The following is a 13,374-nucleotide window of genomic DNA, read 5'->3' on the forward strand; positions in this document are numbered from 1 at the left end:
TCCTCTTTTGTGCATAGGTACATAAATGCATGCGATGTTCACATTTCATTATAGAACTAATGGCCTTCCTTCACTCAGGATACTTCATTGTCTTTATATCCAGCATCTACAGGAACATTTTATGGTTAATTTTGTGTAGCAGCAGCTCAATTCTTGTTTATACACTGTAAAACTTAGTAGCCATTGGGATGTTTATCATCCATGAAGCTCATTTCACATCTCATCTATTATATGAATAAAAGGTGAAAATAATTACGTTTTTTCCAAGATGACATTGTTAGGACTGATTGCAGGAAAAAAGAAAACTCCACCAGGTCAAATAAATTTACAGATTATTTTCATCTTACTATTAACTTTTGAAAAGAAATACCAGTGAATTAGTGGAGAAAGTCAATATACCCAGACCATAAGCTCTCAGCTAGAAATGAAAATATTAGTTATGGGAACCTAAAGCAAATGAAATGAAACTTCTTTAACTTTTTCTTTCTGTTAGAGAAATGCGGCTGTTACCTATTTTCAGGGCAGATCCAAGTTCTGTGAAGCCTGAAACTGACCAAATATGAGATGAAGGTTCTCTTTGAAATAATATAAAAATACAAACTGAGAAAGAATTTCCAAAGCAAGAATTTAAAATGAACCATGCCTGGGGCTTCGGAGATTCAGTTATATTTCTTCTGACCTCTCTCGAGGTAATTTACCAGAGATGCACCCTCGTTGCCTCCTAGATTTCTCTCCCTACCTAGAGTCTTTTACAAGTTCCTGCATTCCCTCTGATCAGAGATTGAAGGGCTCCAAAGCATCATTGTATTCAGGATAAATTTGCATCTGTGCATGCTGATGAATTTTTTGTGTGTTTTCTGTATCTGCCTGCTGTGTTTCTAAATCTGCCTCCTCTGCTCTTCTCCTGGGCTGCCACCCAAATGTGGGCCCCATTTGATCAACTTGATTTTTTCTACTAGTGCCAGGTTTTCCATAGGCAAGGAAAAGAAAAATAGTTTCAGCTCTTTGGCAAAAATATGGCATCCCAATTTTTTTATGTCATATGAGAATACCTGTTTGCACATAATTCTTAAGTGACATTACCTCTCTTTTCAGTACACGCAAATATAACAGTGTTCTCTTTCTCCAGTTGGGGAGTGGCGTTCTCAGTTGGTAACCTGAACAACCTGAATGGCCATTGGGTAAATCAGCCATTCTAAGGAAAAATAGAGACCAGACATAAAACCTGGGACTAGCTGTGTGTAGGGTGTTGGGGGGTGGGGATTTTATTAAAGGGTTAGAAGTAAAAAGGATTTGACAAATGTTTCTGTGAGGCCCAGAGACTCAGAGCATTGTGACCAGCCTCTATAGTGGCTGGAGTAATTGAGGTAAGGGAAGGATTTGGCCAGGTGAGGGAGCTGGGAAGAGTTTTCTGGATAAATGCAAGACTAAATGGTGAGTCCTAGAGTTGGATAAAATTACATTTTTTTTCCAATTTATTTATTTTCAGAAAAACAGTATTCATTATTTTTTCACCACACCCAGTGCTCCATGCAAGACGTGCCCTCTATAATACCCACCACCTGGTACCCCAACCTCCTACCCCCCCGCCACTTCAAACCCCTCAGATTGTTTTTCAGAGTCCATAGTCTCTCATGGTTCACCTCCCCTTCCAATTTACCCAAAAGCACATACCCTCCCCAATGTCCATAACCCTACCCCCCTTCTCCCAACCCCCCTCCCCCCAGCAACCCACAGTTTGTTTCGTGAGATTAAGAGTTACTTATGGTTTGTCTCCCTCCCTATCCCATCTTGTTTCATAAATTACGACATTTTTAAGAGATGTTCAGGATAGTCAAATCACAAAGGATGAAGATGAGGGAGTGAAAGATGATTATAGGTGTCAGATGGGGCTGTCTCAGGACATTTTTATATATCGTAAATTTTTTTCAAAAATTTGAAAAAGTTTTTGAAAAAAATTTAAGAAATAGGTATGACTGTAGTTTCATTTTAAGAAGTACTTCAAGGTTGTAGAAAGGGAAGAGACTGAAAACATCACATTACAATATGTAAAAATTACTTTAAAAGACTTTAGGGTAGCCAATATGAGATATATATATATATATATATATATATAATATCATATATATCATATCATATATCATATATATACATATATGTGTATACATATGTATACACACACACACACACACACACACACACACCAGTTAGTTCAGGCTCTAATTCTGGGCCTGATTACCAACCCACTGGGAGGTGCGCAGTCAGGGGGAGGTCAGCTCACAACCTATCAGAAAAGGCCACATCCAGGAGCCCCTACCAAAAACACTTCTCTAATCCCATCACTATCAATAACTACTTCTTTGCTAAGTAGCATACTGAGGATTAGAAATAGCATTTATTGATGTAATCAAGGCCTGTTGATTAACATGATATAGGACAGAAGGAAAGGGATTATTGATAATTAGAGATTGTCAAGACATGTAGAATGGTTAAAACACTTTAGATATTATCAAACGTTACCTGAACAGGATATAAACTTTTACGTCAGTAAATCATCCCTGAAGATGATTCCTGGGGTTTGAACTCTGATTGATTCTACAAACAGGCATTGGTTTAGGAGGATTTCTGATTGCAGGTTGCCAACTAGAGGCAAGGATTGGATTTTACCAAGGACTGTATATCTAATAAATGTCTATAGTTTTGTCAGAATTTGGCCCGAGATTTGTTCTTACTAAAAGTTAATAGGGTAATGAGGGAGGAGTTAATCCTTGCTATCTGAAATTCTTTCACAGCTGTTATTATCTACCAGAAAGAACCTATGCATTCTGAAGGGTCAATGGGGTTTAGTTCAGTCCAGCAGATAGTGTCACCTGACCTGCTGCCCTGCTATTACAAGAAGAATGAGAATGGCCTGAACAAGGAAGTTGGAAATTGTGGCTGGGTTGACTTAAGAAATAAATCGGAGATAGGCTCAATGGAATAGAACCATGGAAACAAAGAGTATGAAGGAAAAGGGAGGGGAAAAATCATATGTCATTTTTGGTCACTGGCAACTGATTTGAGGAAGTTTCATTCACTCAGACAGAAAACAATAGTAGAAAAGCAGGTGAAGGAGAAGACGGTGAGTTCAGTTTTGCAAATACTGAGTTTGAAGTGCCCTAAACAATCAAGCAGAGTTATCTGGCAGCCAGTTAGCTATGTGTATCAGGAAGCATGCAGGATCTGTGCTGTGAGTAAGTTAAAGGACCCAACCTCCTGAGGTAAAGGAAAGAGAGTAGCAGAATAAATTCAGTTATGGGGATGGCCCAGCTAATGAGCTGTGTTATTTTTCAGTCCCACATTCCTCCTACGTGGTAATGCTTACTGGAAGAATATGAGATATTATTCTGAGGTGACACCAATATGCAACTATACCATTTATCAGCACTGGTTAAAAATAAAATTTGTGAGAAATAATAGGTATGCAGTCTCTAGAACCTCCCCGTCAGTGTTTTGGGTCAACTTAACTAATTTTTATATGATCCGAAGTATTCTTCCTGAGGCCTTCTCCGAAGGTTGAGCTAATTATACCTTGAGTTTCTTTACCTCTTACATTTATTTATTTCACTGATGTGGGGCAATTTTTTTTTTTTTTTGTATGTTATACTTTTTTAGTATAAAGGATAGGCTTCATTTCAAAGGGAATCCAGGATATGCTGAATATACAGGGAAGCCTTGCTTGCATACTCATACTTCTTGTCTCATCTTTTTTTTATGGCCAGAATAACATAAATGTCATATTTTTCTTTTTTCTTTCCTCCATAAGATCTTGATAAAATATTTACTCCCTTAAATACACTAACTTCAGATAATTTATTCCTACTATCTCTGATACACTTTCCTTCTTTTGTGAAATAAATTATATCATCAGATCAGTATTATTACCTGAGCAGAGTTTGCTCAGGGAGAGTTCATGAAGAGTCAGAAGAGAAAAAGTCCCTGAATAAGGTTTAAATCAAACAGGCAAACAAATATACAAGAAAATCAAACCAGGATTTAAAAGCACAAAAAAGAGTGACTCATAAGAGAGATGGAGCAGTGGCTAAGCCATTGGGGAAAATCAGCAGGGGTGGGGGGCGATGTGGATTTAAGATGAAAAGAGGGGTTTTCAGGAAGAAGGGAATGGTCACCAGTATCAATCACTTCCAGAGGAGATAAACATCTAATGCCCTTAGGTAATAGTGCAGTTAGTTCTGACATTTTTTTGAGCAGTATCAGGGAGCAGTGTGGAAACAAGTCAGAAAGCAGTTGGCTGGGGAGTTAGTAAGAATTGAGAAAATGGAGAAAATTGGTGAAAAACAATTCTTAAAATGTTAGGCACTCAGCAGAGGAAACAAGGTTAGAATGGTTGTTGAAAGAGGCTGAAGTATTGACATTGATTTTCTTTTGCTGCAGAGGAAACATATTTAAATTCTAGTTTATTCAAATAAAAGAAGAATGCAGAGAGGAAGAAGATGAACAGAAAGGACATAGAGCGAATGTTCAATTGATCAAATTATCTGGGAAAGCAGGGAGCCATTGGTCCTGGAGAACAGGATGAGACATCAGCAGTGGGGAGGGGAGAGACATTTCCCACTGTCTCACCATAAAGGGAGGGAACGCTACAGCTGAAGGACGTAAAGTGTTTGCTGGTGATGTACCAACCATAATTCTAAGTGCTTCTCAAGTACTAGGTTAGTGGTTCCCAAACTGTGGGAGCTCTTCTGGAAGCTCTGCTACAAAATCAGCATGACCTAGGGTTGCCTATCACCTAGAAGTGCAAATTCTAGGGCTTGATCTTTGGTCTTTTGAATCAGAAACTCTGAGAATGGAGCTCCATTTGTGTTACAACAACCCTTCCGGGCCATTCTGATACTTGTCCGACTTTGAGAACTGCTACAAAAAAATATAGTCCTAATTCCTTAAGAATACAATGTCCTTTTTAGGTTAGATTTTAGGATCGTGTCTGTTTCATAGACAAGGAAGCTGAGGCACAGAAAGTTCAAGTAATTCTCCAAATGTTACCAGGTAGTCTGGATCCAAAGCCTACACTTTTAAGTCCTATCTTATGTTGTCTCTAGGAACTGCTTGCAGAATTGAGGATGGGATGTTGAACAATTTATTGTTCAATGATTTCATGATTTGTTGTTTTCCCTCTAACTGAAGTAGAATCACTTCCTGAGGTTGAGAGGGGCAAGCAGTGGGATAAACATAACTTGTTGAGGGTTGAACATGGTTTTTCTGGAAAAATGAATAAATATTTAAGAGTCTCATGCTCTACCGACTGAGCTAGCCGGGCAAAATGAATAAATATTTAAAAGCAGCAAAGGAAGAATTGCTGTTTAGCAACAAGTCAATAGATACTAATATATTAGGTATTAGTAATTAATAAGATATTAACATAATAATATTAATAATATCCATGAGTTTATAAAGGCAATAATCTGGAAGGTTTTTGCTTTCTCCTAGTATTCTCTAGTGGTAAAGAAATGAAACAGATTTTTTTTTTTTCCATGATTGAATGTTCCCTAGGAAGGTGTCACAAAAAGAGCAGCAGGAAAATTAAAGAAATTGGCAAAAAAAAAAAAAAAGGTCATAATGATGGAGCATGCTGTATTAGTTGTATAAGAAAGGGAGTAAAATCTGAAAGAATCAGGAGAAAAGTAGGGATACAGGAGAAAAGTAGGGATACATGGATACATACACAGATACTAACTCTGTGCCCTAAGTGACACAACAACATTAGAAATCATAAAAAATAAGCAGCCAGGGTATAACTTTCCCATATAGTAAAAATAGAATTGAACATTCTCTTGAAATAAGTTCTTTTCTTGTCTTCCATTGCTCTGTATTCTTTTTCCCCCTTCTTATCTGTGTAGTCACTCCTCACTCTCCTTTACAAGCTCATCTTCTTCCACTTAGCATTTAAATTTTAAATGTTGAGGTTTCATAAGGCTCTGTCCTTGATTCTGTCCTCTGCTGACTCACTTCTCCATGTGATCTCATCCACATTTGTGATTTCAATTTTAGATAACTCCAAAGTCTAGATCTCTAGTACAGACTTTGCCTTTGAACTGTAGACCTATATACCCAACTGTTCTTGTTTTTCTTTTCCAAAATCACCACATGGATGTCTCAAAGACGTCTTAAACTCAACACAGGAAACACAGAACATATCTTTTTACCATTAAATATGATCTTCTTTCAGAGTTTCCAAATTTCCTGAGTGTTACCATCACCCATACAGGACAGAGGACAGAAGTCTATGAGTTGTCCTTAATACCTCACTTCTTCATATGCAGTGCATGGCCAAGTTGAGCTGATTTTTATCTCCTAAATATTTACCAGATTTGTTCTTTTATTATCCTGTTGTCCTACTATTTCCTGATCTCTGCTTCCATTAGCTTTTGTGTGAAGTGTTAGCCATTCTACAGAGATCCATCTCCTACGCTGATCTAGTTTCCGCACTGCAGCAAAACAATTTTTAAAATATACATATCTCTGGGTGCCTGGATGGCTCAGTCGTTAAGCGGCTGCCTTCGAATTAGGTCATGATCCCAGAGTCCTGGGATGGATCCCTGCATTGGGCTCTTTGCTCAGTGGGAAGCCTGCTTCTCCCTCTCTCTCTCCCCCTGCTTGTGCTCTGTCTTTCGTTGTGTCTCCCTCTATCAAATAAATAAAATATCTAAAAAAAAATACATATCTCAAAAAGTTTCTTCTTGGCCTCTTAGGATAAGAGAGAATCCTTCATATGGCTAGTCAAGTTCAAGATTTTTCAAACTAGGCATGTGATGCATTATTGGATCATAAAATTCTTTAATGGATAACTTTTTCAATTTATTTTTATATTTATATATGTAAGTATGTGTGTGTATGTGCACAATTCATGATACAAAATGGGCTTCATACTGTGGGCCATGCTCATAAAAAGTGAAAAACCACTGAGCAATTCGATCTTTCATCTCATTCATTCCAGCTACACTGGTCATCTTTTAATTTCCATAGCATTGTCCTTTTATATTCCCCAAGCTTGGAGACATCTGTGTTACCCTCTTCACCTAGTTGAATTTAACTTCTCTGAAGTCCTGAGCTCAGTCATGACTTCACTAGGATGGCCTTTATCAGGGCTAGATAAGTAAGGTCAAACCTTCCTGTAGAACATAAACACACAAAACTGTGCTCAACTCTTTTGTAACACTTAGCACAGTTGAGCTTACATATATGTGTGTTAATCACCTATCTATGCAAATAGAATTTTTTTCATGTATTTACTATTTATTGTTTACATTAGATGCCAGTTTTTCCTCTAAGATATCAGTGACCCAGCAACAAACAAGGTTGGGCAGGCCATTTGTTCTCATGGAACTTACATTGTAGCTCAGGAATATGAACAATGACTATGCAAAGAAATGAATGAACATTGTACATTCTGCTGGGAATTTGCTTAGTAAAATCAGTAAGTGAGGGTTAATATGACAGAGTGCTAATGCAGTACCTTTGATGTAGTGACCAATGAGTTGTCTTTGAAGAAAACTCAAAGGCAAGGGTAGGCCAGGCATATGGAGATCTGTGAGGAGAGGGTGCAGATGTGTGCTTGCTCATCAATAAACATGTTGATACCTGGTATACAGTATCACTGGTGCTAAAAACCCTATTGCTGGATAAATAAGAAAATACATGGATGAATGAACAACTTTGCCATATGGCAGAGTTACAGTCTCTAAAAACAAGAATGAAAATTATTTTATGGTTATGAACTTGAAGACGTTGCAATAAGAAGAAGTAAGTACATATTCAGATGATGGGGTAGATAAGAATGTTTTTCATCTTTCCAAGGAAGTATATAGAATTATTACTCTTAAAAAATATTCAGCAAAACAAATGCAATCTGCTTTTCTTTTTAATGCCCATAAAAGAGTAATTTGACAAGGGAATGTTTTCATTTTGTGAAGTCATTTGTTAGTTATATATTTGGCTTAGAGATAGAATTACATAATAAGATGGGAAGTAGATCAGAAATTAACATTTTATAACTCATTTTCTGACAAGATTATACTTTCATATGAAACAATGTAGTCTTTGGTAGAGAGAAATGATAATAAGAGCAGATGGTACCATTCTAAGATGAACCCTAAAGCCCTTTTTAGATTTCTAAAATGATAGTTCAGAAAAACAACTTGAACAGATCTCTAGCCCTGTAAGTATTTTTTGTGTGTCCTTCAGATAGAAAATATTACAAACACACTAATTACAGACTTACAAACTAATTACACATTTCCTGTATGTTTATTTCTTATACAAATACACCTAGGTTTGCCAGCCTGTTTCTTTTCAGAGAAAAGTTCTGGGCACGAATTCTAGGATTGTTTTATCGTTTGTTTATTTTCTTTCCTCAAAGCAGTATTGCTAGTGGGGGCGGGGCAGTGAATCTAGCTAGTGGTCAGTTTTGTTAGATTTCAGAAAGCTCACTAAATGGTTTACATTAGTTGTATCTTCCAATGTGAGACTAGTAATCAACCTCTTCATTCATTGTTAGTTCTCTTCCGAGAAATGAGAATACTTTAGTTTGTCAAGGGCTGTACTCTGATTATCAAAATAATGTACAATGGGGACGCCTGGGTGGCTCAGTTGGTTAAGCAGCTGCCTTCGGTTCAGGTCATGATCCCAGCATCCTGGGATTGAGTCCCACGTTGGGCTCCTTGCTCGGCAGGGAGCCTGCGTCTCCCTCTACCTCTGCCTGCCATTCTGTCTGCCTATGCTCACTCTCTCCCTCTCTCTCTCTGATAAATAAATAAAATCTTAAAAAAAATAATATACAATAAATATACACAGGCTAAGTATACCTGTAAATTTGGTTCTATAGAAATAATTTGGAGGATTCCATTTTGAGATTGTGCATTACTGCTTCTCACTTTAGGAATGGAAAATGGAAGGCTATGCCTGTTTATCTCAATGAATTTCTCTCAATTCCCCGTGGTCTTCCACCTTCCACTGCAATGAGAGCTCCAACTGAGAATCAATAGATTAAAGATGTAAAGAAGAAAATAACACTAATAAGAGAAAATAATTTGTTATTTATTCAAAAATTCATTTGATTTTTCTTCTTCCAATCCCAAAGTTGAATGGAGGTTAAAAAAAAAAAATCTTTTTTCTTTTTTTGGTTTATGGAAGATTTACTTTGTTTGTTTGTTTGTTTGTTTTCTGTTTTAAGGAAGAGACCTGTTCCATTTTTTCCCCCTCAAAGATTTATTTATTTATTTTTAGAGAGAAAGAGAGAGGGGGAGGGGGAGAGGGAGAGAAAAATCTCAACCAGACTCCCCACTGAGCATGGAACCTGATGCGGGGCTTGATCTTATGACCCATAGGATCATGATCTGAGCTGAAATCAAGAGTTGGACACTTATCTGACTAAGCCATCCAGGTGTCCTGAGTCTTAATGTCTTTCAAGAGAGTATAGATGTGCTGGAGCAATACAAGAGCTTTGGCAATATGCGAACAGAGGCATATTGGTGTCATTATGGTATTAAGATTATAAAAATACCTAGTAGATAGTAGGATCTGGTGAATATAATAACAAAAGAAAGCATTTATTTATGTGCTATAATTGTTACAAGGATCCCCTGACAGGTCCTAATATTATATTCTTTATATAAAGAACTTGGATCACAAAGAAGTTAAATTACTTGTTTAAATCCACATAACCAGTAAGAGGTAGAATTAGTTTAATTCAAGGTTGTTTTTATCCCATTATATTGTCTATATGATATGAGATAAAGTATAGATTGGCTGAAGAGTCACAAATATCTTTTATAAATTCATGCTACCTCTCTGTTAGCCTAATAGAATGCCCTAGATTCATTCCTTGAGTCAGAGTATTGTTTACTTATTTATTTATTTAGTAAATGTCATTTTATCCCTATATTCTATTTGCTGCATCCCTAAGACACTAGTAATATAGCAGTTATAACAGAAAGGTTTGTGTATAGAATGTATAGAATATACATTTAGAATCTATAATGTATAGAATGAATTATTTAACTGCAATGAAGTCTTAAAGAGGTAATGCTTGTCATTATTTGTAAACATAGATAAAACTTTATGGGTAAACACTGAAAATACTTAGAGTAGATGCAAACTGCCTAACAGCCAGGTTCCTAATGATTTTCCCATGGACATATTTATGCTACCTACTCTCTCTCCCTACCTTCAAACCTTCCCCTCAGTGGGGAATCTGCTCCTTTCCTCCCATTCTCTGCTCTGACATGTGCTCTTAAAGGGATTTGGATGACCTGCCTCCCTGGCTACAAGTAACTGGAATGAATTCACAGTAACTCAGTTTCCTGACCAAACTGATAGATCCATGGTAAAGGCATGTAACTCAAGTTGGGTAATCAAATGACTTTGCCTGGATCTATAAAACTGGTTCTGGCAAAGAGCAGCTCTTTTCTCTGTGCTCTCAAAACCCAGCATGTGAGTGTAGGGGCTGATGGTGATTGTGGTTCCAATGGGGGTAATCAACCTGAAAAAATGAATTTTGATGCAGAGAAAAGCAGAGATAAGAGATGGGATGAAATAAATAGAAATTCCTGAGAGCATTTGGCATATGAGAGTCTGACTCTACTCCCAAATCTTACAGAGATTTGAACCAATAAATTTACTTTCATCACCCTCTTTTTTGCTTCTATCTGAATAAACTCAAGGTGAGTTTCTATATAAGTTAGGGCCTTGATTGCAGATTGTCGCCCTCGACCTGCAAGGACGACAAGAAGCCCCGGTTCGGATGTATCTTCTCTCTCTTTATTTCCGCAAGTCTACACACTTATATACGTTTACATGACCAATCAGTGAGCAGGGTGACCAATAAGGGCCCAAGCAATGGGGAGAGCCAATGAGAGTCCTGTTACTATGCTGATTAAATTTGAAACAGCCAATGACTATGTCCTCCTTTAGGCGGGCTTCACCAGAACGTTCGTTGTTTACTTGCAGCGTATTTTGCTGGCAGTGAGCCAAGCGCCATCTTGTAATGGCGGGGAGTTTTCCGGCCGGAGGCGGTCCCCGACATCTCCTCCTTTTTTGTTTTATGGCAGAGATTGTGCCTGTCTTAGGTCGTCAGTAGCAGAAAACATCCTTACCCATCATCAGACACAAGATATCAATGATCTCTGTCCTGTCTTAGGTTGGTATGTTTCTCTACTGATCTTACGCGTCTTTGACTACCGATCTAGCATGCTCAGCCATATCTGGGGAGATGTCCCAGCCTCTATTGACATAAGGGCTTATACTATAGCTCGGCTCTGCTCTTGCTGCTCTCCATTGGCGAACTTTTCTGAATAGAAGCAGAATGCCAATAAGAAGGAGGACAAGAAGACCAATTGTGGCCCATTGTTTGGTGAACTGGAACACAAGTCACTCATATTAGTATAGGCTATGGGAGTTACACAAATTGCCGGGAAGTGTGCTATACATCCCAGTCCCAATAGGGCCCCCAATATGTCCACTTGTTCTTGAACCAAATCCACTCTCTGGTTGACTATCAGGATTCCTGCTTGCAGATGTGCCTTGATCTGGGTCTGTGTTTGAAGGGCAGCCGCCGTTCCTTCTGCAAGGGTGTTCACAGCTTCCACAGTGGGTATAGTTGCAGCAAGCGAGACTGCTGCTGCCATGGCAGCTGCTGTAGATATAGCCAATGCTGTCACAATGGTGACTGCAATACCAAAATCTCTCTTCTTTCTGGATAGCACCACCGGTAACTTGTCCTCTGGAATGGAAACTGGGATAGGAACATGGGTAGGGATACGCACAATCACAACCAGCTTGAAGGCCATGACATTCCAGCACTGGAAAAGATAGCAATTCTTAGTGCAATTCAACATATCATTAAGCTCGCTAGCATTTGTTACGAGGAAAAGGAACAGTGGCGAGACCCATATGGGAGTGGGCTGATAAGTAATATTATTGGTACAAGACACATGAACTGTTGTCTCAAAGGTACTAGAGTCATTTTGTTTATAAGAACAGTTGAGGGATTTGCCACCATTTAACATGGACACTGCTGAGATATCAGTACATGCTCCTAGCAAGTTACAGGCCTGCCATGCATCAAAGGGAGAGGAGGGATTGCCTTGCTTTGGATTTTGAAAGGAATAATTGTACCCTGTAAAGGTATTATTTTTATAAGTAGGAAAGCGTGGAGTGAATGTAAAGCTATGCATTTCATTGATGTAAACTGAGCGCAAGGTACTCTGACATCCAGACCACTCCCGTGGCCATACCCTGTTATTGGTGCACCTGGGCAACTTAAAAGGTTGATATGGCCCGGAGGCATTAATAGGTTTCACAGGGGCCAAACCCTGGATTACAGGTGGTCCCACTGAGGTATTGTTTAGCAATCTAGGAACCATGGAGCCGCCTTTTCCACTGTATTTAAAAAGGCCCGAGCAGTTTTTGCTTTTAGCGGAGTTCCATTGGCTTTCAGCAGGTCTTTTAAAGACCCTTCCAACCGCACTTTAGATACTTCAGATCCCATTATGAACACACAGACAACAGACGTGGACGTTAAAGACACTAACTAGCACATTAACTTTTTATACGCATATACTTCAGTCGACCTTTACTCCCCGCTTTACCGCAGAATTCCCACTTTTTTTTTTTTTTTTTTAAATTTATTTATTTGATAGAGAGAGATCACAAGCAGGCAGAGAAGCAGGCAGAGAGAGAGGGGGAAGCAGGCTCCCTGCTGAGCAGAGAGCCCGACGTGGGGCTCGATCCCAGGACCCTGAGATCATGACCTGAGCCGAAGGCAGAGGCCTAAACCACTGAGCCACCCAGGCGCCCCCAGAATTCCCACTTTTGAATGTGGCTAATGTCCCCGCTTACCTGTGGTTTCGATAAGAAAATCCCGGCTCTATGGCTGCCCCGCTTCTTGTTGCGGTCTTGTACAAGATTCCCACCACTTTGATCATGGTCCCTTCCCCGCTTACCTGCGGTTTTTCTCCTTGCAAGGTTTACTTACTCATTAACGATTCCCGGGTGCCGGCACCATTTGTCGCCCTCGACCCACCAGGGCGACAAGAAGCCCCGGTTCGGATGTATCTTCTCTCTCTTTATTTCCGCAAGTCTACACACTTATATACGTTTACATGACCAATCAGTGAGCAGGGTGACCAATAAGGGCCCAAGCAATGGGGAGAGCCAATGAGAGTCCTGTTACTATGCTGATTAAATTTGAAACAGCCAATGACTATGTCCTCCTTTAGGCGGGCTTCACCAGAACGTTCGTTGTTTACTTGCAGCGTATTTTGCTGGCAGTGAGCCAAGCGCCATCTTGTAATGGCAGGGACTTTCCCGGCCGGAGGC

The sequence above is a fragment of the Neovison vison genome, chromosome 6 (genome assembly GCF_020171115.1).
Source record: "Neovison vison isolate M4711 chromosome 6, ASM_NN_V1, whole genome shotgun sequence".
Lineage (NCBI taxonomy): Eukaryota > Metazoa > Chordata > Mammalia > Carnivora > Mustelidae > Neogale > Neogale vison.